Genomic DNA, 24,993 nt, shown 5'->3' on the forward strand with positions numbered 1-24,993 from the left:
GCAGAACCAACTACAAGTGTCTTCACATTTTCTATGGACATTTCTCTGGACAAACTCCAGTCTCTAAGTGCCTCACATACATCTGGTTTCTGCCAATGCCTTTTTCTGTTTTTCTGCAAACAACGACAACCAGAAAACTGTTTTCTGTTTGTTAAAGCTTTTGACTGTTTTTGAAGTAAGGAGAATCTGTAGGTAAGCATCGTGTTGGCTAATCCTCACTCTCTCCAAGAAAAAAGAAAGAATGATTAAGATCTTCCCCTCATCCATTCACTTTATAAGTCCTTTAGACAAAACCTCGCTGGGAAGCGAGCACATAGTTTGGGCTGGAATCACAAATTACGAATTGCATCTCTTCCTCATCTCGGCGCAGAGTCTCATGAAAAAAAGATTACTTCCATCGTAATAGCCAAAGAGATTGAGCCTGATTTGATTCAAATGGTGTGAAAATGAGCAGTCTCCATCGGCCCACACTTGAAGTGCTTTAAATAACGCACTCTGATTGGGCAATTGTAGAGTGTTCAGAGAGACATTGGTTTACACCAGAACAATGTGCCCTGGTCAGAGAGCCTTTACTCTTTCCATATTCTTTATTGTACAGTCAAGGGCACATGATGAGAATGACCGGATATTTCATTTTCAGTAGGAGACTTTCCTGGGGTTCAGTTTTAAATATCCCCGTGGTTTGTGTTGTTGTTTGTCAAAAGAATATTAAAATCTCACTGTCTGTACACAGTTCCCCACTCATTATCCTGGGTATCCTCCGAAGCCGAATCTCTGCATGTCAATCCGGTACAGCAAGTCTATGAAAAACTACAAAACAATCCTCATATACATAACTTGGTGGGTTGCATGGATTTCCACTCACATCAGAGACTTGTTCAAACCAAAGCTGAGGGATGCTTTCATCATAGTGTTCCTTTTTGTCAACTTATTTGCGCCCTGTCTTTGATAGCTGACTGACATTCACCTTCACCTAGCTACACATGAAACGTAATCCAGACACAGCAACCAGTTTATTTGTTCTTTATCCCCAACGGCCTTGTGAATACAGCGTATGGGGTTTACGTTAAGAGCATTGCTTTAAAGAGCTTAGTGCTTGCTCTTTGAGGTGTTCTTTAGCTTGCTATATGAATGTTTCACAGATGTTTCACTCAGAAGGACACCCAGATTGGTAGTGGAATGTTTCCATGTCTTTTTCCCACTTGACCTCTTTATAAAACCATAACAGTTCAAGTCTGTGATTTTCTTCCATCAGTCAGTTCAGTCAGTTCTCCCTAATTACAGACGTCAACGTCTAAGTTCTGACAGCTTCTTGCTTTCTGTTGTGACGGTGCTGGTGGAGGTATGCACACTCAGTAATTTAAATAGTTTGCTGTGGTTTTTGCGTGTGGGCTAGCCTCTCTCTCTCTCTCTCTCTCTCTCTCTCTCTCTCTCTCTCTCTCTCTCTCTCTCTCTCTCTATGATTGCTACCTGCGGGAGAAACAGCTGCACTTTCAATGCATGACTGCTACCTGTCAGCGAAGTTTGCTCTGATCAATTGGGGATTAGCTTAGCGGAACGGCTCGCCTTCTCTGCCGTGAAAGACCACACAAAGATCCTTGTGATGGATATTTAGAGAATGTGTTCAGTGAACTACATCTCCGCCACTTTGCTGAACTGATTTTAAAGACAAGAATGTCAGCGCTTCTCCACCATGTACAGTAGTTCTCTGCTCAGTGTTCGACTTGACAGGAGAACCTAGAGTCGAGAATGTTTTTGTAGGTTGCTGACTTGACTCAGTACAAGCCTATGCTACTGTAAAAGGCGTGGACAGCATGGAGGCAATACAGTCCAAATACAGTGTAAACTACCTACTTCTAGAACATATGTTCTAAAGGTACTGTATATGCATGTAAACAAACAGCTCGTCTGCTTTCTCAACATGTTATTTCTGTGAGATGGTGTGAGCTAGCTAAGTCACTAGTGGGTTAAGACTAGCTAGTAGCCTAATGAACTTAATAGTATGTGTTGTAGGGGCTGAAGCTTCAGTTATGATTCAGTCACTTCATACCCTGCCTGCTTATCATTTTAAAGGAACTATGTACACATGAGCATGTCTATACATTTTGTCCTGTTTTGTTTAGTCTGAAGGTACGTTTGTGAACTTTAACCCTGAGAATGTATACACCCCACATAGAAGCAGATACACCTAATCAATCACAACAACATCATAGACTTAGTCTCCCGAAAAACCTGGAGACGGCAATCATTTCATTGTCATATTCATTGCAGGTTCTGGGGTGATTTTGAGTAACGGAGTGTGTTTTTTACACTGTCGTGTCAATTTAAATGCTACAGAATGTAACGTCACTACTCAGACATCCTGGGGGATAAAAAAAAAAGAATGTTAAAAAGATGAGCTACCGCTTCACATTGCCACACAGTAGTCTTTCCCAGTCTGCATCTGCTGCCGTGTGATTAACGCCGGCTTTTGCTTTTGGTGAGGAAGAGGGAGGTGGTTGACTGACAGATCAGGCGTTGGTCCTTTGCTCGATTCCAGATGACAGGCAGCTTCCAGGGGGGATGAGAACGTCCTCCATGTACCTGAGAAGACAGGGCTCATGGGGGGAAAAAAACAAACAGAAAAACAAGTGACTTGCATTTAATGAATGTGCCAGCATCAATAGACCTCCAACAGTAGTAGATGTGTTGAATTTAATTTTGTCACTCTGTCCATGCTTGGCCTCAGTATTAATAAGTGCCGTTTTATTTCTATGTTATCTCTGTCCAGCCTGCTTGCCAAACAAAAACTGTCATTTAGTAAAGGTATTTAAGTACTGTCTATGTGGTGATATTGAAGAACAAAGACATGTGCTTATAGTGCAACAAAGACATACTGTTGCCTGTGTGTGTGTGTGTGTGTGTGTGTGTGTGGATGTGTTGGAAAAGCATCAGTCAATTGTGAAGGACCATTTAAATGTTTGAATGTCTTGACAATTCCCTTTGTGTCATGTCATTAGGTAGGCAAAATATGACTACAAGCCTACAATGGTAAAGGCATTCGTCAAACTAATTCACCTGTTCTGAGGAGCTGTTCTGATCTGTGCAGCCCCTATACGCATACAGACTTACAGTGAAATATCTTAGATGAAGATCTCGAGCAAAGATGAGTCTTAAATAGCTCTACGGGTCTAACTCAATCAAGCATAACTATGTGAGTGTTGGAGCCATTTCCGAGCCACCTCTTCACACCTCTCTGGTGCCGGCCTCATTTCTCGATATCCATGGAAGCATAATCACACTTTTATTTTCAGTCTTGCACCTCATTCCGACTCCTTTCCCCAGTGCTATTCAGCGGCATATCAAGAATTCTTCTCTTTTTTTTCTATGCCAATCTGCTTGATTGGGGGGCTGGGTAATTTTCACCTCCAGCACCAGCAGAAGGTATCTCGAGGGGTCTCTCGCAAGACTGATTCCTCCATCATGCTCCATCATGAAAAAGCAGGCGACCCCAATGAAAGCACTAGCAGTTTGGGGGGGGGGAGCAAAATGCATAATTGCTTTGTTTCAGAAAGGGCTGACCCTGCCGACCAAACCTTTGCCTCGGCGCTCGCTGTAAAAATCTGCCTGCTCTGTCCGCTCGCGTGGTGTTTTCTTCAGGATAGAGGGAGAATACAGTGTTTTTGTTCAGCGGAAATTTGGAAAGCAGACAAGGGCTCCTTTTTATGTTGCGGCAATATCTTGTCACCGGATATTGTACCCGTCCTTGTTGATCTCCAAGAAGAAGCATGGCGCTGTCAGGGCGGACCAGTCCTCGCTTGTCTTGTTTCTCATGAACACAGATCAGGAGATACGAGTTAAAAATTAAACGGGTGTCTTTCGCGCGCGTTAATGTCCCTATTAGATGTTGCATCTGGGTGTTGTTTATTTGGGGGATGTGGAGGCTCTGCTCTACTAGGCTGGTGCAAATGAACAGATGAATCGGTTCTGGTAGTGAAACTGCCACGCGCAGCGGGGTTGGGCAGCTGTTGAGTTCCGACAGCAGACAATTAACTTTAAAAAAAAAGGGGGGCTGGAGTGTCCACTTCACACACACACACACACACACACACACTTGTGTTCCCCTCCACTCTGCATTAGCATTTGCCCATACTGAGGACCTGTCGCTGCTAAAGTGAGTGATGCTAAAGTGTCTGCCATCCGTTGGAATAGATGAATACAAAAACACAGTTCTGTTGCCCTTGGTGAGCAACACCTCCACAGTTTGCCAACCTCACTGTGTGTCCTCGCCAGGCCCTCACTTTCCCTGCCAATCCGGGTCAAACAGCAATGGCGAATATGGCAAGAGCCCTCGAAAATAAACAAACAAACAAAAAAAAGAAACCCACGTCTGGCAATTAGGACAGGCAAAACTCAATTTGAAAGAGCATCACACAACATTTGGTCTTTTCCCAGGCTGGGGGGGATGAGAGAGCTCTTGGTAACCTGTCCAATGCAAAGCAACTGAGGGGCCCCTTCTGGACCAAAAAAGCATCGAAAATGAATTAAGTCAAAACCTGGAAATCCTCCTCTTCCTCCTGCTGCTGCTGTTGCTTCTGCTCCCTCCACTCCGCCTCCTCTTCCTCCCTCTCTTCCTCCTCCTCCCAGCCCCTTCTGGACCAAAAAGCATTGAAAACGAATGAAGTCAAAACCTGGAAATCCTCCTCTTCCTGCTGTTGCTTCTGCTCCCTCTCCTCCGCCTCCTCTTCCTCCCTCTCTTCCTCCTCCTACCAACCCGCTCTCCCTTTGATGTCTGGAGTAATTAGCCGCTCCCTGCGAAGGAGGAAGGCAACAAAAAAAACGAGGGCCCCTAACCTAGATGTGCCGCCTGACTTCTATTTCCACTGGTAATGATGTCTGTTCCTTCCAGGAGCGGTTCTGGCACATTGGTCATCAAATGCGACGCGACGGCCAGCCAGTCTCTCTCAGCGTAGCGGCCTGTTAGGGGGGCACACCTGCAGGATTACATTTGGGTATTATCTCTTCCTCACAAGAGCCACCTCCGGGAAGACTACTCCTAAACTGAATCTGGGTTGATATACTAATCATCATTTTTGGCCCACCACCTGGTGTGGTTTTGCAGCTATAATTCGGTGCCTCTCGCGTGAGTCGGCAGTAAAATCGCAGCTCACTGTCTCTGCAAGGTCTTGGCAGGTGTAATTTCCTGGCACCAGTCCCTCACGTGGATTTTTTTTGTGCTTTTGATTAATACTATCTAATACTATCCCGGAGCAATGACATGCATTATCATTGCCTCTGCATTGGGCGGTTACGGGGAGGGTGGGAGTGGGGGGGGGGGGGGGAGTGGGTGGTATGAAAAGCCATTGGCAAACACAGGGGTCATTGTATTACCACAAGCCCAGCTCTCGGATCCATCGATTTTTATGAGGTGAGTGGCGCCGTGCCAGACGGAACAATAAACCCTCAACGTCTGCCCCCTCAGTCTTCATAGCCCTGACAGCCACACTTACCCCAACCCCCACCTCCACACCAAGCAAGACCGACTCCAATGCCCTGTGGTACAGTAACGCCATTTGGCGCCTTATTGGACCCCACATAGAGAGTCAATAGAGTTGATATAAATGGTGGATGCCTCGCCTTGTCTCGTGAGCCGGCACGTGGTAACAAGCTGTTCTAGTTTGACAGCCACCCCATGCCACGCATTCCGAATCCATGCATTCTGTGCGTTGTGTCCTCTGCATAGATTTAACCCTCAACCCTTCTGGAGAGTAGGCAAGTTGAGGTTAATTGCCAGCGTTCAGGACTACTCAGTCAATATCTTAAAACCCCGTCAGATCACCATGGCACAACCATGAGCTGGAGGATGTGTTTGTTTTTGGTTCTCTCTGAGAAATTGCCTTGATGACTTTTGAAATGAATGCTTTGATTCCATCTGGGGTAGCAGGATACATGATACAAACTGAGGGGGCACACACAACAAAGAAGATATTGATGCCATTAAACAGAGCAAAATGTATTGGTAGAATGATGAAAGGCATTCAGAGCACAATATGTTGTGCTGAGCATTCATGTTGCGCTCATGCTCCAACTGTTTGTTTTTTCCATATCTGTCTGACTGATAACCCACTCTGAGTAAGTCACTTTAAAAAGAAAGCAACACCACTGGAACAGAGACTTACAAATAGACTTTAAACCATAGAGTCATATTTAATGAGCCTGTTCTGTCACCGAGGTTGTACCAGCAGTCAAGAAGTGGCGGTTCACTGGTCGTTGAAATGGAGTGATCAATGAATTGCTCTTCCTTCACATCTCTTGGTCAGCCAAGGTTAATTAAGTAGAAAACAATTACACGTTCTGTTCCAATTAAATGAAAATGCGTCAGTACGTGTGGATTGTCAACACGGTTCCTTTCCAAAACCTCCAAGCAGAATGCATTTTAGGTGTAGCTTGAGGGCAAGATTCAGTCATTCCGAACGGGCCGGTTTCAAAAGCCATCCAGCCAAAGCACCATTGCTCTTTGTAGCCGCAAGTGACATTTAATTAGAAACATGAAAGGTGCTGTAACATTTTGTGAGGGCAGCACAAAGGTTACCCATATAGTTTAGGCACTAATCAAAGACCAAAGGGACATAATTAAAACAGGCAGGAAGTGGTGGGGGATCTGGAGACAGATTATTTACATACATGCAAGGGGCAAAGAGCGTGTCAGCAACAAGGACAATTATCACTGGTGGCATCAGCCATTGAGAATTGCTGCATCAGACACGCTGAAATCTGTCTCAATCTGTTCATTACACGCAGTGAATCTTAAATGTGGTGTAGTGTGAAAGGGCAAGTTCTGTGTAAATTCCCAGAAATGACATGTTTCATTGCAGTCTGGCTGTACAAAGAGGATTGACCGTGAAGTTCTAAAAAGCTCAATTCCTGTTTTGTTCACTGATGTTTCCAATTCGCTCATTCCAGACTTATAGCCACAGTTAAAGCAGTTTGTTGTTGACTTTTTTCAGTCACGGCAAGGGTAAGTGGTAGAAAAAGCTGTGCTTTGTGCATTGAGCAAACTAGCCAAACTGGCCTGCATTTATCAAAAAGCTTTGTTGTGCTTCATGTAATGACCATTAAATAAGCATTATGTGGTTTTGGTCTAAAACCAGTGAGCTATCTACCTAAAATGCATGCAAAAACACAACCAATAGCTCATCTGGCACTGATAAAAGCTTGCTAACATGCCAACTGGTGTCTTTTGGTGATATTGTTAGTGATATCGTGCTGTGAAGGCTTTTCTTACAATTTCGCAGGGTATGCTGACCTGAATCACAGAACAACACAGTGACAGGTGTTTATCGGTCCTTCGCATGTCCATATTTACACAAATTTAATTTGAAGATGACACCAAAAGCTAGCTGCTCAAAAAAAAACATACCTCAAAATTGTTGCATAGTGTTGCTTTAATTTCTAACCTTCCCCCTCGTAGTTATTATGGCATATGATAACAATGAGTCTCGTAAATGCAGTTGATTTCGACTTTAGCACAGCTAGCCTCAGCTGGAACCAGCTGGAACTGGACAATGTGAGGAGATGTGCTGAATAGGTCAGATGTCTCCCGCAGACCCCCCACCCCCACCCCGCTAACACACACACACACACACACACACACACACACACACACACACACACACACACACACACACACACACACACACACACACACACACACACTTCTACTTGACAATTATATTATACAATCATGTTTTGGCAACACAGACTTTTGTAATTACATCCTATCTGATTGAGTTTGCTCTGTTAACTTGTGCCAACCAAATGCTCTCAAGTGGTCAGCAAACACAAGTGACTCTTGAATCACTTGATGAGTTCATGCGTTGTATGGAGAGAGACTGTGGTCCCAAGTTTGACGGTGAAAACGGCTGGTGCAGACGGCAGCGCATGTTCACTGTTGCATAAAAATGGACATGCTACAGAGCGGGCGTTAAAGGTGTGATCAAAGGAAGGACATGCTTCACAGCAGTAAAGGTGCGGTCAAAAGCACTAAGTGGGCAGAGCGGGCGGTAAAGGTGTGGTCAAAGGCACTTAGTGGGCAGAGCGGGCGGTAAAGGTGTGGTCAAAGGCACTTAGTGGGCAGAGCGGGCGGTAAAGGTGTGGTCAAAGGCACTAAGTGGGTAGAGCGGCGGTAAAGGTGTGGTCAAGGGCACTAAGTGGGCAGAGCGGGCGGTAAAGGTGCGGTCAAAGGCACTAAGTGGGTAGATTCAGGCCAAAGATAGATAGCCTAAATCAGACTTGGGCACTGATTGTTTGTGATTGGCACATTCGAATGGCACATTAATACTCAAATATGTTTCCATGCCTATATCCAAAATGCACGCCTCGGCGGGAAGTTTAATTTATCCCTGGAGTTTAAGACAACCTGCCAGAGTGAAATAGGCCTTTTATGCCAGACATTTTCGCCATCAAAATAGGGCCCTGTGTGTTTGTGTGTGTGTTTGCTCATGTGCCTGTGTGTGTGTGTCTTTGAGAGAGAGACAGAGCAATGGATATATGCGAGGGAAGTATATTTTTGGTCAGGTATATATGGAGTATATAGATATCTTTTTTTATTTTATTTTAGATACATTTAAAGTATATTTTGGCGTGCCACTGAAGCATGTTTGAATGGAATTGACTTGAGTGGAAAATAACAGAATTTGATTGTGTTGAGTTGGATTTATTTTCATTGAAGGAGCCTTGAGAGGACCATTGATCAACAGAGCTATTGCACTGATTTTAGTTGCTAGTTGTGTTTTAGTTGTGTGATAAGAGGCTAAATGTGTTCATTCAAAAGCAGCATTGACTACTTTTGTCCTCCAGAGTTGGAGAGAGCGGGGAGCATATTTTAGAGAGAGAGTTCAGTGGCCATGACGCCATGCCAATCTGCCCATTCTCTTAGAAGTTGCTGCTCAATCAGCAACCCGTTTTTAATTGCCCGCGATCTCAAACTGTTCCATTTGCATTGCATCTGGTGCAAATGAGACTGCACTTGTCAGCTCAGAATTGGGGGGAGAATGTGAATGCAAATGCCCCATAATTGGGCTAATCTCACAAACAGAAGAAGCCATTAGACAGCTAAACAGCAGAAGACCTCTCCTAAAATCGACGAGGGGCCATTAACTTCCTAATGAGAGAGGCCCTCATCGCTGGAGGTTGAGAGGCAGAAGGGACACGGCTAATGTTGTCTGTTCCAGAGCCCCTCGGTCCAACACTTCTCCCTCCAACACACACACACACACACACACACACACACACACACACACACACACACACACACACACACACACACACACACACACACACACACACACACACACACACACACACACACACACACTGTCATGCTGGTGGCTATGGCTCTTCCAGAAGGACAGGAAGCCCCTCATACATTACCTGATGACATCTTCCTGTGTAGGAGCAGATGCATTGGTGTGTTCTTCCCACTAAACCAGGCAGCCGAAAAACTCCAGCTGTGAGTCTCCAGGTAGAGTCTGAAGCTTCCTTGCCCACATCTCGAGTCTTCTCTTGCCTCAGCGAAACAAGATCCGGGGCCAGTAGCGGCCCATTTGCCATCAAGGGGTATAAATATGGGCCTCTTTGTGGTACCCACACATTAGGCCCGTCCTGGCGTGCCCTTTACAACACTTTATTTCATAAGTACCAGGGGGTACCAGCGAGGCTAATTCCCATGGTGTGGGCTGCACTCTGTGTTAGGGATTAGCAGGGGTTTCAGTGTGTTCTCGGGGCACACAGAAGGTAAAGGGATGTTTGTTTTTATTTTCAAACCCACATTTTTCTACTTCACCCAGATTTGTTTGGCCAGATAAATCAGGGACTGGGTGAAGTGTTTGTCGTATGAGTGGAGTTGAGTGGTATGGCGGCGGGGCTTTAGCTGTTGTGAAATACCTGCTCAGCAGAAAGAGGCTCGTGGCATTTTAAAGGCTCCCCTGCGGTCTGCTTGTAAATATCAGTGGCTAATTAATGACTGTTTACCACATTCCCACTGCAGGTTTATGAAGCAGACTGTGCTCAACGAGGCTTGTTGTGATAGCTATTCAAAGTCATCTGAGAGTTGGCCAAGAAGCAATGGCCAATTTCACCATTTTCTAAGCTGAATAGGAAAGGACAGTTTTTGTGTTGTTGATTGTGCGGATGTCAATCCATCGACGGGGGGGGGAAATCCTTTACAAGTGGAGGAAACTTTTGTACATGTTGAAACTTCTGGAACAATCTAAAGCTGCTCTCTAGGAGAAGACAGGAGAGAGAGAGTTCACAGGAGAGAAAGAGAACCGTGATGGTAGTGTGAAATATCTCTGCCATTATCCAGCTGTCCCAGTGCTGTTTGCTGCCATGTTTTCAATCTGGTTTCCAGCCAAATGTCAGGGCGTAAGCCAACCTCCCTGTCATTGGCTAGATATCAGAACTGGACTAGCAGACATTAACAGCCAAGCTAGCCAAAAGATTACTTTTTTCCAAAGTCTCAAAGCTCACTAGTCACCATGTTCCCACCTTCCCACCTTTTCAAAGTGAGATAGCCAATTACGAGAGCCACTCCACTGTGGTTAGAGTCATGCCTGTGTCAAAGGTATGGACAGCCAGTAGCAGTAATTATCTCTCTGCCCTTTCTCTTACACAGTCCACACACCATCTTCAGACCAAGGTCAAATGTCACTATATGTAAGTGAGATAAGAGTGGTCAGATGAAAGTTCATGGGAAGTAATTATTTTTTTTTTTTTTTTTTATCATCTGTCCGGGTTCATCAATTAGCACAATTATTGATTCAATATTGCAGGGGTTGTAAAACATACAAGGTATTTTATGGTCTAAATCCAAAATGTTCTTGTGGCAGTCGACTTGCAGCTGATAACTTTCCAACTTCTTTTTCAGTCTGAATGTAATTCACACCAAAGACTTTTTTTAACAGTCGGAGCAGAATTGCCTTCTGCAGCCATAACACCCAGGCAATAAAAAAGACATTTGAAGTAATGCTGCAGAAAATTATCTGTAATTGAAGCTGGCAAGAAGAATCAGAAACTTCACATTTAGGAAAGAGAAAAGTTGATTATATCACTGAAAAACTGAAATAATTCCTAACTAGACCTGGATACATTATTTTCTCATGAATTTCTGAGAGACTCCTGAGGTCCCATCCTTCCGTCTCCATGAACCAGCGCTGTCTGGTTTGGGTATTATGCATCGCCTGTAGTGAGGTTGAGCTCATGGTTCATGCATGGCTCTCTCCCCCTCCACTGAAAAAGAAAAGGAGAAATAGATGAATTCATCGGGTGCTGTGCAGACCTTAGATATATTTGAGAGAGCTTTTTATCTTAAGGGTGTGTATTTTTAAGATTGCCAGCGGGCCGCGACAGGTCCAGTTTATTATTCAAAATATTGTCTGTTTGTTTATTTGCCTTTGTGTACCGTCTCCCGATCGCAAATGCAGTCACAATGTCAATTTCTGCTCTCTATTGTGAAACTGCAGATTGTTTCATATTTCTGACAGAGAGAGGAGAAGAGAGGCACCATCAGGTTTTTATGAGGCCAAAACTTGTTCACCGGTGTGGAAGCGATCTGTTTCTCTCAAAGCGTCGGCAATCACACAAGTGCTTATAAATGCATGGTTTCATTTATGGTGTCTGCTAGAAGCTGGCAAAGGGTAATTATGTGGTAGCAGATAAAACTGGATACAGAAGAAGAGCTGCTAAACTATCACTGCCTGCAGAGGTCTCCTCAATGTTCTTAGACTTTGGTTATATCCTCGGAAAAGTCTTTTTAGAAGACGCCCTTTAATCGTGAATGATTCTGAGATAAAATAAAATTGTTGCCACATACAACACAGACTGCAGTCTTGAGTTATTGTTAAGCTATGCGTAAATATTCTTGGTCTTGACTTTTTTTCTCCTGGTTAGTGCACCATAGTTGTGAGCCTGAATAAGCAACACTCATCTTCATGTTCCACTGTTCCAGTATTAATACGCAGACTGGAATGATTTAACAAGAACATTGTTTAGATGAGTGTGACAAAGCCTATACTTGTTTTTATTACTTTGTTTAAAATGTTTGGGGAGGGAGTGTTGAATATGAAGTATAACATTTTAAGATCTTAAACCATTTTGGGTGGTGATTTTGACTTATCTGGCTTGTGTAATCCACATGTACACAGGCAAATGAAATACTCACCCGTATGGCCACAGTGAGACACTGCTTGAACAGCATGAGCTTTGTCAACGTAAATCCAGTGTACCATTCTAAGTATTATCATTGTGTGCTGAAATTAGAGAACTAGATACAATCAGATCATCTATCTGAGAGCACGTTTTAAACCAATCTGATTGTGGTGACCAATCGGTAAGCATAACTTTTATTGCATTTCTTATTTCCTCGAGGCGTTTCAGAATGCTTCAGAACGCTTTCTCTAAACTCCTCTCAGATGCATTTCAAACACATCCATTTACTGTTCAAATGACAATAGATGTGTTTCTCAACTCTTTTCAACGGCCACAACTGTATGTTGCTGTCCATAGTCGCTGGTGCTGAAAGACAACACGATGGCATACTACAGAGAGAACTAAACAAAAGGAAACAGTCTGTAGGCTACGTAGCGAAACGCACGTCACCTGATGTGATGCGTTTAATCGACGAATTGGATTAGAAGTGATCATATTTAGCTTTAAAATGATGTTTTACTGGTAGTTTTCAGGGTAGATAGTTTCGCTGTTTATAGGAACTTAAAGGTCTAGGCTCCAGTAGTCTGCGAATACATTCGTCAAACAACCACAGCTACTCGTGGTGTTCTAGGTTACTACAGACCCGTGTCGGCTAACGGAAGGCACAAGCTATGAATCGTATGGGTTGATAGCGCGCTCTTTTACCTGCTAAACTGGTAAGTGATTTTGTTGTGATTCATTGTGAGATTTCTCATACATTGATCAGTAAAAGTAAAGTGGCTCTTATATTGAGTCGCCTTCTTGTACTGTGTGGCAACTAGAAACCAGTCGTTGCACAGTTCTTTGTACATGGTTGATAAATATGAAATGTTGTAATTTAGATTCATGCCACCTAGTGAATAGCCTATAGGAGGCAGGTTTGATTAACTTGACATTTTGAGATTAATTTAATTCCACGCTCTGTGATCAGCGGTGTGGAAAAAAATGAAGATAAATTGGAGTAAATTGTCTGGTATTAGCGACTTCTTTGTGTGGAGTCTCAAAAAGCTTTCAGGAACTTAATAATGAAGAGTGACATAGAGCGTTGTATCTGGAGGTGACGGAAAGGTGTTTTGCGATCTGTTTCGAAGACCCGGTGACCCTTATTCACAAATGTTGAACAACTAAGTGTATCGAATTTGACTTTGGTGCTGTCACATTTTCCCTCGCGAACTCTTTCGTTTGTGAATTGTGCATTTGAGGAACGTTATCTTTCGCCTCATAATTCAGTAAAGCTTCTGTTTCGTTCACCATATCCTATAATACATGCCAGTGTGGTCTGTATAGTCTACCAGTTGGCTACATCGTTGGGTTTTATACGTTATCCAGTTATTTCCACTCGACCGTGGTGGCTTTTCAGGCTGTGGTAATCTAGGATATATGTGGACGCCACCAAATGGTAGCTTCTGCTCAGCCATACCGATCTCAGACACCCACACGTTTCTCAGAATTGTAAGGTTACCTTGTTTTCCTCGAAGCACCAGTTTATGTCAATAGGCTACCTGATTCGGCGCGAACGATTGCATCGACTGAAAATGATTTTTTTCCCTCGTTAAACCTGCCATGCTTTGAATACATACAGTGCCGCCACGATACCTCGATGTGAATGCACCTCCTTAAACACCGTTTAATTACTCAGCTCCATTACTATTAAAGGGGCAATAACTATCCAGAGCGCAAACCTACTTCCCTCTCACATTTAATTTGTGTGCACTTATTTGCACAGGTCCCGTTCACGTGCACATTCGGAGATTTGCAGTTTAATTTACCCTGTTTTAAAAATCTTCAGTATTGAGAGCTGCCGTTAATTAATGAAGAACATATTGGCTTACTCCTTAACGCTGCCTTCGGGCCACAGCAAAGGCTGTTATTCAAAATACTCTTAATTGAATGCTGGGATTAAGAAGACACTTTGTGTGCACTGAGGGGAATCTTGGTCCGTCTCCTGCCAAGGAGGGTCTCAGTGTCCTTGACAGGATTTAGTGCATGCCTGTATCTACTGGATCATATGTGAGTTGATGGTGCTCACTGCTTTGTGTGAGGAAAGTAATAACCATATGCATACTTATTGTAATGTTGTCCTCTCTCATTGAACCCATGCAGCCTTTTATCTCTCTCTCTCTCTCTCTCTTTCTCTCTCTCTCTCTCTTTCCCTCTCTCTCTCTACTGCTGCTTCTCCCTCCACTGCTGCTTCTCCCTCCCCGTCACTCACTTCTTGCTTACTGTAAACCCTTTCTCTGAATACTCTTTGCTCTTCTCTTTCCTTTTCAAAGTCTCTCTCTCTCTCTGTCTCTATCTTTTGTGCACACATTCATGGGAAATTGGTTGCTGAGTGACAATGGAAATAGCATTGCAATCTTTCAGTTTGTTTTACCTCCTAATCAGAAGAAGACAAGCTGCTCCGCTGTGCTGGTAATGAGAGAGTGTTTTGTATTGCCTATTTTGTGCTTGTGGTAAAACAGTGCTTTCCTGTCTCTTTTACAGTGAACACCACAGAGGAAGAGAGGAGAAAATTCGGTGCAAATTGTGAGTGACAATAACTTCATTCTTGTTCTGTCTGTCTTGTATTGAAGCGACATTGCACAGCACAAAAAGCAGTCACAGTCATAAATAGCACACAACCACCGGGAATAATGCTTTCTCAATCAATCATTGTGGTTCTCCTTTCATTGCAACTGAGTGTGACTTTCAGGATCTATTCTTGAAGCTGATGTTTCAAATACCTGTTTTGCCCTCAGGTTTAGCATTATCATGTGGTTGTTCCGTTAATGAGATCTTGGGTAAACCAATTGGATTCACCAGAGGCAATGAAATGACATCTCAGAGGGTCGGGTTTGGTGTGAGGGGTCGATACTCACCCAATGGGAATGTCATACAATCATAGTTAAAGGGATATATTTGCATTAAAGGTGTTGTGAATGCTTCTTGACAACAAATGGCTAAATGGTTGGGAACAGCTGTCAGATATAATATCCTCTCAGTCACAGTCCTGATTAAAGATTCCCTTTTTAATCAAACAACCTTTCCTAGCATTTTAGAATGATCCTGTTTTTAATGCCTTATCCTCATTTTACGTATTCTTTATTTTCTACGAATATTTAACGTCTTGTGCTAAATTATTTTACTTTATTAAAATATGACATATTTTTCCACTGCATGCCTGGAATGGCCAAGGAAGGCCATTGTAGGTTTCTTCTGTTTCAGGTCACGATTCCCTGGTCTGTTATTGTTGTTATCTGACCTGAAGTCTTTCTTTGTTCTCACTGGTTTATTCTGCAGTTGTTCCACCCTGCTTGTCATGTACTTTGTGTTGTAAGTTCATGACAAAAATAATAAATAATAATAATTATGACTCCTCCAAACACATTGGCTGGTGAAGCCTTGAGGCTCATTAGAGTGATGGCTGGATGCCCCTCCCACTGCCCCCTCTCCCTCTCTCCTCTGCTGTAAAGCATCTCCCCATCTAGTGTACAGTCCGTGGTGACAGTGGTAGTGTGGGCCACAGTGGTTAGTAATTAGTGCCTGGTTCTGTTGCCACACTGGCTGTGTAAGGCCCACCACATATCCACCCCCCTCCAAAGTTGATGAATGAAGCACCTCACTACCGTCCCGACTGTCAGGCGTGATTGATGCACTGTGCCCGTCCTCGTCCGGGGCTCGTCCGGATCGCCTGCCGCCTCCTGCCGTATGCCAGACGGACCAGCCTCATCCCATTAGCCGTGGTATTAATCACGACCCGCCGAGGTGACTGCAACTGTGCCCGGCCCCCACTGTCACCCGGTGTCTAGGCTGTTGCGCTGTGCAGCGGTAAAGAAAGCGTGGAAAGTCAGTTCATGGTTTTGCTCAAATAGGGCAACATCTAAGGGAGTGGCAATTTGTGTGTATGCACACATAGGACAGCTAGGATAGTGCAGAAAAGACTGCATGCTATATGCGTGTATCAATCAATAACCCCAAAATATTCAGGTCAAAGTATTTTCTTGCAAGAATAACGAAATACCTACGGATTAATGAAAAACGGTCCCAGCAAAAGTCCAACAGAAAAACGAAAGAAAAGTATTGATCCCACAACAATTCTTTATATGCGGTGCCTCCTATAATTTACTCCTTTCCAGGAAAAAGCACAGAAGCCCATGAAGCCCAGGTCAAATTCATTTTCCAAACAAAGTGAATAGTCTACTCCTATATTGCCAATAAGCCCAGCGGAGCTTAAAATAATATTAAGAAACTTTGGAAACTATCAGCTGACTTGTTTCGGTGTCTGCCTCGATTACTTTTTTTGCGCTTCCAAGTTCAAGGAAGTGTGTGGCGGTGAAAAGTGAATTACAGGGAAGGAATCGTCTACCTCAGCTCATCTTTCTCTCATACTTATTTCGCATTCTAAGTTTGAAATGGCGTTTTATACAGAACATATAGTCAGGTAGATTTGACTGTGAGGTGAAACACTAGAAATCTAGACTGAGAATATGACAAGGCTCTCTATGTGTCTGGCAACTGTAGCCGTATTTACACAAACAGCTTTATGTGGTTGGTACTGCTGTAATTCAATCAACATGACTGACCCCTCCCTGCACCATGAAATGTCAACTTAAATGTTAGTGTCAGCAGCCCGTGTTAGCAAGAAAATATATTTAATGAACAGTGAAAACAACGGAAATGATCTCATCTGCAGACAGAGAAATTGTGCTCCTTCTCACATTAGGCCTATCTTCATTGCCTCTACATCAGGGGTACTCAATAGGCGGACCGCGGTCCGGATCCAGACCCAGACGCAATCAAATTTGGACCGAAGCCAAAATCAACATTCTAATTGAATCATGACCCAAGCGAGTTTTTATTGGTGCGTGATTTTGCGCTATATATTTTTTTCCTACTCGATGTGGTTTCTATCTTCTGTGTCCAATACAGAGGTCCAATCAGTAGCTGTAATAAATCTGACACTATGACAACTCACTCACTCAATGTTGGCCGCGAGCTTTGTGGGTCACGCAGGTTGTGTGTGTCAATGGCAACAGCGCAGGCAGATCGATTTGTGAACGGTTTCTCAGCAAACGAAAATCATGGCGTGCTTTAATCCTGACAAAAAACGAAAAGTTGATTCCAAAAATTGCGAATTTAAGTAAGAGTGGACTGACAAGTATGCATTTGTGCTGCCTGTGAGGAGCACAAAACCGATGTGTTTTATCTGCAACGAGACGGTTGCCCTTGTCACTATGAAACATAGCATGCACACTTCGAACAACATTACCCCACATAACTCTGAGGTAAGGTCCAGAAACCATCTGCAATCATCATACCAAGCAACATGCAGTGTAATAGTTACTGTAGATCAGCTACACAACAAGAGCGTGCATACCTCAACATACTGTTGTGTGTCTGCCTTTTCAACCATGAATATGGTCAAAAACAAATACAGGAGCACACTCACTAATGAACACTACATCAGTGCCTCTGCCTGGCCTTCACACCTTTTATGCCTAAATTTAAAGCACACAAAAGGTCTCACCTTTCACACAAATAAAGCCAGACCACATCACCTTTTGTGCATAGTTTGAACGTTTTTGTTGGAGTTGTGTTTTTGGATTTAGACCGTCACTGTTCCGGACCCTGGACTGAAGGGAAATTTGGCGAGTGGACCTTTTGGGTTTCTAATTGAGTACCCCTGCTCTACATAGTGACGTTAGGATATTTTACGGTGGGAAATGCGAGAAAGATGTCTTGGTGACCTTGAGTGTTCTTAACTCTGAGTATGCAGTCAAATACAAAACAAATGATTACTTCTGTGTCTCACTTTTTGTTGTGCATTACTGAAGGTCCCAATGCAAGATATAGGATCGTTTTATTCTCTGTCTGTGCGACTTCATTGTGCCTAGCTCCATAGTCTATGTATTCATTTGTTAACATATTCTGTTGATTTAAATGATCGATGAATTTAGTAGGCTAACTGAGTGGTCAATATTATGCCGTCAAACTGTGTGGGGATTTTATTAGAAGTGCCTGTCAGATGTGGGAAACCAGGAAATGGGAGTGTGCTTTCTTCAAAACGATTCACATGAAATGCCTATCTTTTTGATCAGACACACCCAAATGAGGTGACGGTCCACTCTCGAAAGGCGCTTAACTCTTTGCGCATGTGATGAAATAACCAAATAAATGTGCCCTAGAAATCAAAACAGCTTTACGCGATGCCCTTCTTTGTTGTGTATTAAAATCGGCTGTGCGCATCTATTAAATTAGGGCCCCTGGTCTTAATCCTCTTAGATTACCTGGAAAGATAATCCAGCCAGTGACCGTCAAAAAGCGTGTTACTCCTTCCAGGTATGTTTATGTTTGCGAGTGCTTGTTGTGGTGGTTGTGTATGCAGGGGTAGCGGATGTGTAGGATTTGAACAGCGAGGTCAATCCTGTCACACTCTCATATTGTACAGAAGCTTAAAGATAACCTATCCTAGCACTGGTAGCTCTTTATCCCTGCTGTGAACTGACAAAACCCCGACAGGATGAGCCAGTCGATTCAGAGCTACATCTGTGTGTTGATTAGCCAGAGAAGGTTGGTCAATTTTTTATAAATTGAAATGGATTAAATCTGCTTTCATCATTCTATATAGGTATGTATGTATATACATATAATCTCTTATTTATATATATATATATATATATATATATATATATTTAAGTGTATATATATATAAATGGCTTTGGGCCATCTTCACTGCAGGAGATAAGCAGAAGAAATACATGATTTGGGAGAAGAATGAGATTATTATGAGATTGTGCATAGCAATCTGCTTGTGCATAGGAGAAACGGGTATGGTTTCAGCATGATTTAACATGAACCCTTACAGCCATTGCTCAGCGAGCCATCGTCGGTAACATTTTCTTGGCAGTTGAGGTCACCTTGCTTGCTTTTCATATCTGTTGTAGATGGAAAGACTGGCAAGCCTCTCGTCCAATGAAATTGCAGGGTACCCTGAGGGACTAGGTGGAGAGATAAGTCCACCATGGATAGAATGGAACGGACATGAACACTAAACCTATAGGAGTAAATGAATCTCGCTCCTTGAAAGGACACCTTAAGCCACAGGCTAACACCACAGCTTTCTCACAAGGAACTGTGTCTTTTCTTTTCTGTGGGCAATTGAAGAGATATTTGCAAAGATCAAAATTCATGTGTTATGAAAACATGTCATTTTCGAGATGTTTGAGTAGGTGAAACAGCGGAGGACAATCCACTTCCATTAATTCTGTCATTTTCTTCCACCTTTCAGACATTGCTCTATGTTTGGCATGAGTGCACAATGTACGTGGAAAGAGAATAGGAAATCTATTTCAAGACAAATTGCTATGGTTGTTGATAAAGCTGGAAAATTGGGGTAGACTGGAGATAGGTGCTTTTATGGGGTTGTGTTCAATCCTCTGGAGTCATAAGGGTACTCAGTGCTGTGTTGAGGTGCATTAAGGGCATTAAGGCCGTTGTGACTGTGCTATTGGCATACTACTATCTGGTCCTCACTATCTTTAGAGGAACTAGCAGAGGCACTAACACAGTCCAATGAGCTCCTCTTTTTCGCTCCTGCCAATAAGATGGGGATTTGTACCTTGTGTATGTAAGTGTGTGCGCGTGTGTATTTCACTGTCAAACCCATGCTTTCAGTGTGCATCTTTTAATCTTCCCATTACACTATTTCATCTTTGTGCTAATTCACTCAATCAGCGCTGCCTGCCTCTCGTTCTCCGGTGAGGCTGGAGTTACTCAGGGAGCCGTATCACGTCTCCCTCCCTCCCTCCCTACCTCCCTTCCTCCCTCGCAGCCTCCTTTTCCACCCTGGCGAATTTCACTGAATTGTCCACCTCTAATGACTTGGATCCAGATCCCTGTATGAGGCTTTGAATTACAGTAATACATTATGTATCCTTTTTTGCACAAAATAATGGGAAGATTAAGGCACAATGAAACACTAAGCCCTATGTGGAAACTGATTCATGTCAAGGTACATAGCATGCTGTGCTTGTGTGTGTGTGTGTGTGTGTGTGTGTGTGTGTGTGTGTGTGTGCTTTTATGGCATGGGAATACACTCCAGCAGCTGTATGTGGGTGTGTGTTATCAGTCTCGGAATCTCCGCTTTTATCTCTCCAAAACATGAAACATGATCTTGTGAAATTGCAAAACTTATGTAACCACAAAAAAACCCCTACAACTGATTCTCACAAAAAAAAATCTGAATATCAAAAAACTATATATCTATATCCTTTGCATCCTGTGTCTCATCAACCCTACATGTCTCTCAATAATAATCATCTTTAAAGACGATCAGGCAAATACATGCAAGTACAATCAGACAGAGCCGCACTGTGCCATTCTAAGATGCAAATTCGTTCCGATGTGAAATGTGCTTGTGAGGGCCTGACAAGAAACACAATCAGATGTGTTGTGTTTGTTTCCTGCTCTAATCATTGCGCCATGGATCCTGTCAGGAAGAAATCTAAATCTAAACGAATTTCAAGATTATGCAACGAGGAGGTCAATGACAAGTCAGAGTGCATTAAGGTCCAAAGCCACACGTCCGAGTCCCTTTGATTGCAGAGTGCCCAGATGCACTATAATCAACGCCTTCAAAGATGAGCAGAATATGTGATGCAAATGTAATCATTTTATGTGTAACAGTCCTAGTTGTTAAGGGAAACCATGTTGTCTGAGGTTATAAATAGAGACCCTTTACAAATGTAAAGATTAAACAGGCATGCCCTGTGTAGAAGCTGTCGCATCAGTTATATTTACCCGTAGTGCTGAGGGAGAGAGGGTCTACCTGAATGATCAGGCAGTGTCACTTCTGGGAAAGGCCTACTGAAGGAATGACCTGAATGAGATCATCACTGAGCCATGCAGTTTGTGCATTCAGTATCTCATTGTGCTTGTGGGGCTGTAGTGTACCACACAATTTATCAGCATGTCACCGCACTAGCATACATCTGAATACAACCTGTATCTTCCCCTGACCGTAGTTGGATCCCTTACAAAGCATAGATATATTACACTTTGTTACTCATTCAAATGTACAGTACATTTTACTATGAGATTACACTGAAGTGCATTACAATACTCCAGTTTTGAGTTTATTTAATCCGACATTATAACTAAGCAGCTTTGCTTGTAATTGCTTTTTAATTAGTGTGTTGCTGTTGTTAATAACATTACCCTGTGACCTACTTCTTTGATCCCAAGATGATAGGGGATCTTAATTTGTTAAATGTAATCTATACTTAAGACACTACTACACTTAATATAAGTTATGACCTCAAATCAGAAGCCTGTACTGTAATTTTTCCATGACCTATAAGTTACTGTAAGACTGTGTGATCCAGGGTGTGAAGATCCCCCCCCCCCACCCTCCCCCCGCCCCAAGGTGAGTCATCTCAACCAACCATTGTTTCAAGGCTTTCATGTTTCAAAGGAGCACATCATGTAACATAATTGCAATGACTAGCTGCAATTACTGAATATCTGCTAACCAGCCAACATCTCATTAATATTGGTATCGTCAAATCGGTCCCTCGGATAATTATGATGTTCACTCTGGCCTCTGGAGCAGTTATTACGCTGTTCCGTAGAAAAGACGCACGACACAAAAGAGACACGTTGCACAGAACAAACAGACAAAGCAGATCATTATGCCAACAAAAACCTACAGCCCCTCCTCTCCCCTTCTCCCGTGCGGCTGGAATGAGAAAACGCTGTTAACCGCTCGTATGGGCTGCCGTAATAACCGTGTCTGTCTCCGTGACGATTTCTCCTTGGTAACAGGGCCATGTGACACAGTTACTCACTATGCGCTTGCAGGCATGCTGTAGCTGTCCGGAAGCGCTTCCCGCGGTGATATGCATGCTGTTGTTTTTTTTGTTTTTTTTATATAGGGCTGCGTGTGTTTGTTCAATTATCCACCACAGCTCAGGTCATGTGATTGAGTGGCCTTTCGGCTGTCACCTGTGTGGACGTCTGGGGGATTCCCCAGATGAGAGCATAGCCTGGAGGGACATGGCCTGTGACTCTGAGAGCACTCGACTGTGTACTGACAGAGAGGCATTAAGAGGATGGCTTTCAGCTTTGCCTGGTAACCAGTGAACTGCAGGAGGCGAGATGTTGAAATGCAGACACCGTGCAGAGGGGAAGTGTGACCTGTCAGGTGTGCTCGTAGAGTTTAAGAAAATGCACAAATGTACAGAAATCCACAGGCACAGATTTGCATTTTCCCATTTATTTAGCCAGATGTCATGGACAGAAATGTGCACACAGACACACACACACAACCACACATTTTTGCATTTCCCCAGGTACATAGCAAATGGTTTTGTTCATAGAAATACACACACATACATTCATACAGTCATACACAACAACACACTCCGCATGTTCTGTCAGCATCCAGAGGGTCCACTTCTCCCTGGCATTCTTATAACCCCTGTGCCACCAGAGAAGGCAGTGTGAAAACCTCAGACAAGCCTCAACAAAGACAAAGAAAACAAATGATGTTAACTCCTGCGAGATGTGAGTCTTAACGCAATCACACGTAGCACCCCTTGATGCCGACCTATTCTCTGAGATTATACAGTCCTCGCTGCAAACCAGAAGGAAGCGGTGGGAATGAATAATGACGCTAAGGTATCCAATAATGAATGCTTCAAACGCTTAAACAGAATCATTGAGTGATGCCACCTGCCTAGATACCGTACTGGTCTTTTTTTTTTTTTAAGTGAACTAGTGGGCGTTCTTCCGTGCTAGAGACTGGCAAGGAAAAAAAACAGAAATCAGCTTTTAGGAGCTTTTGAAGTCATCACATTGATCTCCAGAGAATTTCTATCCTTTCAGGTATGTCAGAGGAGCTTCAAAGCCATGTCCATGACATCAAAACTGGATTTTCTACCAAGCTTACCACTCAAATCCTGGCACCTTGGCACACTGTCACTACGGCGCCTTGAACCACATCGTGTGTATGATTTTGGAGAGCGCACTCCATCAGTTCGGTGGCACCTCTCAGTGCCATGTCATGTTGCCTGAGTACAGAGTATTCCCTTTTGGGTCAGAACCAAGCAGTGCCCTATTTGAAGTTATAGTACATGAGAGTGCAATGGTGTATTTACCTGGAAGTTTGGACAGCCTGGCGGAACAGGAGACATTTATACAGTAACAATGCAAGAGCGGGTGATGGAAATGATTTTCCTATTGAACACACCATGTTCAAATTGATGAGGCTGCATTTAAAATGACTCATTTTGAACCCAAATGCATTATCATCACAATGATGGTAAAGCTAATGCTTGTGGCCTAATCAAAGTTTTTCTGGCTCCCTAAACACTGTGCCATTGCTGCCACAAGGCTGTGGGGCTGTATACTTACTAGAGCAGCCTTTTGAGTGCTCTTAATTAAGAGTGCCCTCAGCATCAGTACGCCTCTCTGCAAATAGGTTACGCTGTTAGCCTATCGTTCCTTGTCTGGAGTGGAGCCAGGTTAACTCCGCCACCGCTCCCAACTCAATGAGATCCACTTTGCTGGCTCCTTCATCTTCACACGACCTTTGACCTTCCTCCTTCATGTGGCAACCCTGCGTGAACGTTAACTTCCCTCCAAGCATCAAAGAGAACCCCCCCCCCCCTACGCCCGCCCCAACCCTGGCAATCTCTACTGCTGCTGTCATGCCGCTTCCTTGCATCTTAATCAGCGTCTTAAATAGTTCCTTGAAGTCCCTAAACCTATACATTTACCCCCAACATTTTCAATAAGATCACATGCATACTGCGCCGTGGGAGAGGAGTTGAGAGTTGTTTGTCACATCAAGCTGAACTTTCTGCTCAAGAAAGCAGCTCAAGTTATTCATCTGACTCACAGAGTAAAAATCTTTGGTAGGATCAAATGCAACAGAAGCAAAGTGAGAGTTTTTTATTTTTTATTTAAATCTGCTTTTGAACGGTGAGAAATATCTGGGGCAGGTGCCGTAAACTGCCTATAGATATACTGTATCATTACTCTCTGTTGCTCAATACGACAAGCAGTACTGTACTTAGAAGCATGGTTCCATTGTAACAGGGACTATGCAATATGAAAGGTGGCCTTATTTACTTTGTGGGATATGGGAGAATTTCCGACATAAATTTTACTATGAGATTACACTCAAGTAAATTGCAATGCTCTTACAGAATATTAGAACTAAATGGCTTTGTTTGTAATTGCTTTTTAATTAATGTATTGCTGTTGTTAATAACATTACCATGTGACCTACTTCTTTGATCCCAAGTTGATAAGGGGATCTTAATTTGATAAATGCAATCTATACTTAAGATACTGCAACACTTAACACAGGCCATGACTGAACTCAGAACAGTTGTCTGCACTGTGAGAAATATCTGGGGCAAAGCCTGCACACTGTGCTGAGATCAGCCGGAGGGAGGGGGTGACTCATCCACATGGGATGACTTCCTGCCCCAGGCGTTTCTAGAACAGGCAGGCAGACAGGCAGATGCATAGGTAATGCAAAGTAACATTTGGTTAGTGTAAAATATTCTGAATCAATTTTGAGTGAGCTTAAAATAGAACGCTTAGTACAGATGGAAGGGTTGTTGTAAGAGTCTGTGTGTGTGTGCGCACCGGTGTGTCTGTATGGATGTCTGTGTGTTTCTCTGTGTGTCTGTGTGTGTGTGTGCGCACCGGTGTGTCTGTAAAGATGTCTGTGTGTGTGTGTGTGTGTCTGTGTGTGCGGGTGGTGTTTTGAGGATTAGA

General features: G+C 43.3%; 1 protein-coding gene across 3 annotated transcripts in view; it reads left to right on the plus strand.

The window, feature by feature from the left end:
• The first annotated feature begins 12,233 nt into the window (after nt 1–12,233).
• Nucleotides 12,234–24,993, plus strand: part of syt1a (synaptotagmin Ia) — a 128,235-nt gene continuing 115,475 nt past the window's right edge. The window contains exons 1-2 of one of the 3 annotated variants that reach the window (XM_031582325.2): nt 12,234–12,367; nt 14,710–14,751. The gene's annotated coding sequence lies outside the window, so the exon portion shown is untranslated. Of the gene's footprint in view, nt 12,368–12,571; nt 12,903–14,709; nt 14,752–24,993 lie in introns of those variants that run through there. The other 2 variants (XM_031582324.2, XM_031582328.2) reach the window with 2 other exon arrangements.

Source organism: Clupea harengus, chromosome 16 (assembly GCF_900700415.2).
Source record: "Clupea harengus chromosome 16, Ch_v2.0.2, whole genome shotgun sequence".
In the NCBI taxonomy this organism is placed as follows: domain Eukaryota; kingdom Metazoa; phylum Chordata; class Actinopteri; order Clupeiformes; family Clupeidae; genus Clupea; species Clupea harengus.